This window comes from Macaca nemestrina, chromosome 10, assembly GCF_043159975.1.
Source record: "Macaca nemestrina isolate mMacNem1 chromosome 10, mMacNem.hap1, whole genome shotgun sequence".
NCBI lineage: Eukaryota > Metazoa > Chordata > Mammalia > Primates > Cercopithecidae > Macaca > Macaca nemestrina.
This window is the reverse complement of record NC_092134.1, coordinates 143159854-143167361: the sequence shown is the minus strand read 5'-3', so window position 1 is coordinate 143167361 and position 7508 is coordinate 143159854.

Here is a 7508-nt window from a genome sequence, read left to right as displayed (position 1 = left end):
AAGAAGGGGCCTTGGTCTGTCGTCCAGGCTGGAGTGCACTGGTACGATCACAGCTCACTGCAGCCTGCAACTCCTGGGCTGAAAGGACCCTGCCCGCCTCAGCCTCCCAAGTAGCCTAGACTACAGGTGCGTGCCACCATGCCCTGCTGATTTTTACGTTACTGTTATTATTATTTTTGTAGAGATGGGGGTCTCTCTCCAGCCTAGCCAACACAGTAAAACCCCGTCTCTACTAAAAATACAAAAATTATCCAGGCATGGTGGCGTGAGCCTATAATCACAGCTACTCAGGAGGCTGAGGCACGAGAATCGCTTGAATCCGGGAGGTGAAGGTTGCAGTGAACTGAAATCATGCCACTGCACTCCAGCCTGGGCGACAGAGCGAGACTCTGTCTCAAAATAATAAAATAAAAAAATAAAGATGGGAGATCTCTATTGCCCAGGTTAGTCTTGAACTTCTGGGCTCAAGGGATCCTGTCACCTCTGTCTCCTGAGTAAACTGAGACTACAGGCATGCACCACTATGCCTGGCTAATTTTTGTATGTTTTGGTAGAGACGGAGTCTCACTATGTTGCCCAGGCTGGTCTCGAACTCCTGGCCTCAAGGTATCCACCCACCTCAGCCTAGGCTTGCCACTTTTAAATAATGGAATGGACTCCATGGCCTATTGCCCAGCAGTCCCAGGGAGTCCAGGGGTAACAGCCTTTCACATCTCACCGTGAACCCCACAGAACTGAAGAGAGATTGATTTCTCCTTCAAGGGGTTGATGCTACATGGCTGTGGCCCTTGGCACACCTCCTCCCACCCCAGCTCCAATAGATGTGGCCAATTGATCATTGCTTTCTGGGAGTCACCGTCAATCACATGTGCTGACTCCAGGCTGAAATGAACTTGCCAACCGCCCCATGGTGTCTTCATGGAGATACCTGCAAGGAAGGCATTTTGACGGGAGGTGGCTTAGAGCAGGGGGCAGCAGGCTGGAGGTGTGGCCCTCCTAGTGCCACTGCTCTCAGGTCACTCATGGACAGCAGCTCTGGGGTGCTGGCTTTGGCTCCTGAGCTCTGCCCCTCAGGGACTCAGGGCTGCTTCCTGCCAGGACTCCTCACTACTCTGCAACCTGTCAACTACCCTGTGCACCGGGTCCCCTCACTCACCTTCCTCAGGGTGAGCCACATGGCCACCAGGGCCACAGTTGAAGGTCTGAAGATGCCCAGGCAAGAAGGACGCTCCGTCCAGGGCAGAGCCTTTGGAGCTACAGCAGACTCTGTGGAGGCAGGGGAGGCGCTCCTTCCAGGAGAACATGAGGCCCAGCCAGAGCCAGGTGGCCTGGAGCCACAGGCTGAGTTCGGATCTGCTCCCCTTCCCTTCCCAGGACAGCAGCCAGGCCCCAAGATAGACCCACGCCCAGGTCAGAGTCAGGGAGGTTAAATGAGGGCACAGGAATGAGGGGTGCAGAGGGGACAGGTCCAGAAGTGGTTCTGCCAGAATTCCCTTCCGGAGGGGCTGGAGGAGAGGGAGCTGGAGCTCAGCGGGTGGGTGGATGGGAGCGCTCTCCTCCCCTGCGCCCTCCCTCCCATGCCCCTGCAGGTCTGCATGGGTTCCCTCCCTGGGGAACCAGGCCGCCTCACCCACCAGCCGGCCCCTAGCACCTCAGCACTTCCTGCTCCCATGACCCTAAGGATTAAGTGATCTCAAGCCTGGCTCTGGGAAAACTGTGGGAACCGGCCGCTGGGAAGACGACCGGGCTGTGACTCCCACGTTTCCAACTGCCTAGACAGACCCGCCTTGCCCTCCTTTCCTCAAGAAACCCGAATCCCCTTTCCTTCTGAGACATCCGGGCTAGGCACCAACCTCCCTCCCTGAGCCCTCAGAGGGAATGGAAGGCCAGGGAGTCACGGAGCCCGCAGTGCCAGGCCTGCAGGCTGAGTCACAGGCCAGTCATCCTTCTATGGCTAACGGGACGACTTCACTTAAGAGGTTCAAAAAGAAGAACAGAATAAGCCCAAAGGAAAGACATAATAAAGGCAAACGCAGAAGTAATAAAATAGAAAATAGATATACAATAGAAAATACGAACAAAACCAAAAGTTAGTTCTGAGAAATGACTAATAAAGTTGACAAACCTCTGATAAGACCGATCACGAAAAAGAGAGACGGCACAAATAAATAACCTGAGGACCAACAAAGAGAACATAACTATGAATGCTGCAGAGATTTTCAAAATAAAATACTTCAAATCAACTATAAACCTATGGCAAGAATTTTGAAACCCTCCACAAGATGAACGCTGTCCTAGAAAAATATCTTACCAAATCTTGCTCAAGAACAAACAGAAAATTTGGGATGTATAACCATTAAATTAAAGTGGAATAGGTAATTACAAGCCTTAGGGCCAGGAATCTCAGCAGTTCGGGAGGCCAAGGCAGGAGGATCACTTGAAGCCAGGAGTTCAAGACCAGCCTGGGCAACATAGTGAGACCCCCTCTATACACAGATTTTAAAAATAAGCCAGGCATGGTGGTATGCAACTGTAGTCCCAGCTACTGGAAGGCTGAAGTGGGAAGATCACTTGAGCCCAGGAGGTTGAGGCTGCAGTGAACCAGGACTGCACCACTGAACTCCAACCTGGGCAATACAGCGAGACCCTTTTTCAAAAAAAAAAAAAAGAGAGGGCCAGGTATGGTGGTTCAAGCCTGTAATCCCAGCACTTTGGGAGGTGGAGGTGGGCAGATCACTTGAGTTCAGGGGTTCGAGACCAGCCTGAGCAACATCGTGAACCCTCGTCTCTACCAAAAATACAAAAAATTAACGTCACTCCAGCCTGGGCGACAGAGTGAGACTCTGTCTCAAAAAAAAATAAAAAAGAAGGAAAGTATTCACCACTGCCCACCCCCCACCCCCAAGAAAAATCACACAACACCAGGCCAGACGATTTACAAAATCTAGTACACTTCAAGGAACAGATAATCCCAACAGCCTATTAACTCTTTCAGAAAAGAGAAAGAGAAAGAACATCTGCAAACTCCTTTTCATGAGCCTAGTGTAATCTTAAAAACAAAAACTAAAGCAGACAAGGACGACATGAGACAAGACTACCAACCAATCTTGCTATGGGCATAAATTCAGAAATTCTAAACACAATATTAGCCTACCAAACCCAGTATTGAATGACAAAAAAAGATATGCCATAACCAAGTAGGGTTTGCCCCAGGAATGAAAAGATGATTAAGTACTAAAAAAATATAATACTGCGTTACAGTAACAAAGGAGAAAAACAATATGATCATCTCAATAGATGAAGAAAAAACAATCCATAAAATTCAACCCTTACTATTGATTTGAAAAAAACCTACAGAACTTGGAACAGAGGAAACCCTCATAGCCTAAGTAAATGGTATCTATCAAAAGTCATCAGCTGGCCAGGCATGGTGGCCCACACCTGTAATCCCAGCACTTTGGGAGGCTGAGGTGAATGGATCACTTGAGGTCAGGAACCTGAGACCAGCCTGGCCAACGTGGTGAAATCCCGTCTCTACTAAAAACACAAAAATTAGCCAGGCATGGTGGCTTATGCCTGTAATCCTGCTATTGGGGAGGCTGAGGCAGGAGAATCGCTTGAACCCGGGAGGCAGAGTTTGTAGTGGGCTGAGATCACGCAGTTGCACTCCAGCCCGGGCGACAGAATGAAACTGTCTCTCAAAAAAAAAAAAAAAAAAAAAAAAAGCAGCCGTCATACTAATGAAATGTTAGGGTTCCTGTCAAAACCAGAAAGGAAGCAAGGATGCCTGCTGCCACCACTTCTAGTTACCAAATGAAGGAAGACAAGAAAAAGAAAAAGAATCATGATTGGAGAAATAAAACTGTCATTATTTCCAGACAGTCTGATTGTCTATGTAAAACACCCTAAAGAACCAAGAGGAAAAAAACGATTACAATTAACCCAGAGGTAAAGGCTGAGGCTGGACAGGGAGCCCAGGTCTCCGGACAGCTGGCCGGCTAAGGCGGGTCCCCATGCCCCACCCGCCGTCATGGCTGCTCTCTGTCCTGCTCCCCCAGGACCCCCCTCTCAATGACAGACCCAAATTCCAACTGCACTTGTTGAAGACCCACTCTGGCTACCTTTGCTTGCTCCCTGTGCCGGGGGTCTTAGTGAGACGGGGACTGAGTCCTGCTTGGGGAGAGGATTTGCCCACTTCGAGTCCCGCATGCTGAGGTGCAGCGTCAGAGTTCTGGCCTCGGGGCCAGGGCCTTGTGGATGCGACAGCCCCCCTCTGTGTCTGAGTGAGATGTGCTTGGGCAGAAAAAGCCTCAGAATGTGACTGCACCAGAAGTTTCCGCTAGACTCTTGTTACAGCCATGGGTTGGGCACTGACCCTGTGGAGGAACACGGGCCTGCAAGGGCTCAGCCTTGGCAGGGAGCAAGCTCTCCTCTCTGTGGCATCATCTGGCAACTTGTGCTCGTCTTCCCAGTCACAGGCCAGCAGGCTCCTCAGACCTGACAGGCGATCTGCCCTGCTGTGGCCAGACTGGAAGCAGAGGGCACTGGAATGCAGGTCGCTAGGGCCCAGGGCACTGACCCACCTCAACCCTGTGCCACCTGCCAGGCTTGGCTCTCATCTCTCCCCATCCTCTCTGGCAAACACATCCTCCCATGGCCACTGCATCAGTGGGTGGTTAACAAGCTTCTCATCCCTGTCAGATCCAATCAGCCCTTGTTACTTCACTGAGCAGCAGAACCCGCAGGGAAGCTGTGTGGGCTGGGTTGCCAGGAAGCTGGGCATGCGAGCACGGAGGTGGCAGGGACAGAGACAGCCAGTCTTCACCTCCTCATGCCAAGGAGAGGGTAAGCCCAGGGTCAGGGGAGAGCTCTGGAGGGATCAAAGGAGGTGAGGCTGTGGGAGAGAGGCAGGGGCTCAGGCAGAAGGGAACCGGGGGGCTGAGGGACGCCTCTGAACAGGGGCCACGCCTGACCCTCAAAGAGGGTGACTCTTGCGCTCTGGGAAGTGGCCGCAACAGCACCCACAGGCTAGAGTGCACGCTGAAGCTCGACTGTCCAGGGGCACACTCGACCCAACAGAGAGCCCACATGGGAGGAGCCAAGACCTTCCACCAGCAGCCACCAGCCGCTGTCAGCCAGGCCAAGGAACTGCGAGCAGCTGGACCCAAGGATGGGTATTAGTTACCTACTGCTATGTAAAAACCCACTCCAAAACTTACGGCTTAAAACAACCATATGCATTTCTCACCTCCCACTGGGGTCAGGCATTCGGGACCCACTTGGCTGGGCATTTCTGGCTCAGGCCCTCGGTGAGGCCGCAGTCCCTATCTCAGCCAGGGCTGCTGCCACTAGAAGCCTTGGCCAGCTGGGAGGACACACTTCTAGGCAGCGTCTTCGCCTTGCAACGAGCTGCTGCTGTTGACCGTTGGTGGGAGGCCTTGGTTCCACATGGGCCTCTCTACTGGGGACTTGGGTCAACTGTGCCCCCAGACAGTTGAGCTTTGGTGTGTCTCTGCCATGTGGGCGCTGCCGTGCCCTGCCACTTGAGATGCGGCTCTGAAATTCGAGGTAGCCACTACCCTTCTTTGGGAGAGTCCATGCGGGAGAGGGACTTGATCCAGGATTAATGAATAGCATCAAAGAGTGTGAGGTCCACACAGGAGCAGGCTGGAGCCTGTGGCCATCCTGCTACCACCCCTTGTGAGGCACCAGGACTCCCGACCACTGCCCTCTGCTGTCCCTTGCATCGCAGCCAAGGGCTCCTGTTCCCTCCCTTGCCCAAGGTTCTCACTTCCTCCGCGAGGGCACAGGTTATGAATTCAAATGCCTGCAAAAGCGAATATGTGAAAAAGTCAGGTGTGACAGGAACTGGGGAGCCTGTGGCAAACTAGAGAGTGCCTGAGGGCTTAGGCTGCAGATACTGGCCAAGCAAATGGTAGCTGCCAGATTTGGCCTCTGTCCACCCGTCTGCAACTCAAACACCGTAGGGGATGAGATGAAAGCAAAGCCAAATCACGACCCCACAGCTGCCCCTTACACACACCCACACACACACACACACACACACACACACACGCGCACACACACACACACACCCACACACACACACACAGGCGCGCGCACACACACACACACACACACACACAGGCGCACACACACACACACACACACACACAGGCGCACACACACCCACACACACACACACACACACACACACACACGCGCGCGCACACACACACACCCCCACACACCCACACACACACACACGGGCGCACACACACACCTGTACCGGTGCTCCGGGCAGGCTGGAGAGCGAATCAGTCGCCCCTTGCCCAGGTTGTGGAGCCATTAGGCTGGATCCCTGTGAACCGCGAGGTCGGCCCGAAGTCCCTTCCCGCACTCCCCGGTTCCCTCCGTCCACCCCCGTCCGGATCCCTTCGGACTCATCCAGAGAAGGGAGCGACGGAGGGAGGCGCGGTGGACGCTGCAGCCAGGGCTCTGGGGCAGCCGAGAGGGTGGCGAGTGGCGCAGGGCGAGGGCATCTGCAAGAGGGCGGCGTGGTCCGCGGAGAGCGAGGCTCGGGAGCCGGAGCCCAGGCGAGCCCACCAGGGCGTTTGGAGGCGGGGAGGCGGCGGCGGGAAGGACCGGACGAGCCGAGCGCGCGCTGTGGGCCCGGGGCGGGCGGCGGGGCGGGCGGCGGGACGGGCGCGGCTCTCCTCTGCCCCCGCGCGGCCGCAGACAGCGCTGCGCCGGCCTCGCCTCTTGTTTTCCGCCAGACCCGGCCTCGTCACTGACAGCATCTGGCCGAAGCCGGTGCCGCCACCTCTGCGCCCTGGGCCTCGTTGTCTCCCCGCTAGCCGGTCCAGGGAGCGAGAGCACAGGTGCGCAGAGTGGTCCAGAGGGAAACAGGTCGGAAGCTAAGAGTGCCTGAGATGGCACAGGGCCGTCGAGGACGGGACTCACCCCAGCCAGACCTGAATTTTCCCGCAGCCACTGGGCGGGGGCTCCAGGTGGCATCTATATACCAATCATCCCCCTCACCCTGGGGGGCTCCCTTGTCCCCGGAAACTGCCCCGAAATTCCCTCCCCAGCCCCAGTCCCTCTCCTCCCTTCCCTTCCGAACACAAGAGCATTGAACTTCTCCAAACCCTGCCTTCCTCCTCCAGGCAGCCTTCCAGCCAGAGAAGAGGTATGTGGGATTTGGTAGGGGTGTGGGAAGAGAGTGGGTGAGAAAGGGGTGGAACCACGTGTGGCAGCTAAGGAGAGCACCCCCACACCCGCTCACTGGGAGACTCTCGCAGACTCCATGCATTCCGTGGGGGAAGAAGAGGTGGCAAGGACAAGAACAAAAGGATCTGGGAGGACATCGGGCCAGGTGATGATGGGCTGATGGCGGGATTACCAAGGGGGAGGGGCACTAGTCTGGGGAGAGCTCCTCACCACCTCCAACAGAGGGGCCTCTCTTCCCCCATCCCAAGAGGCAAAGCTCAACAGCAATGGAGCAAAGG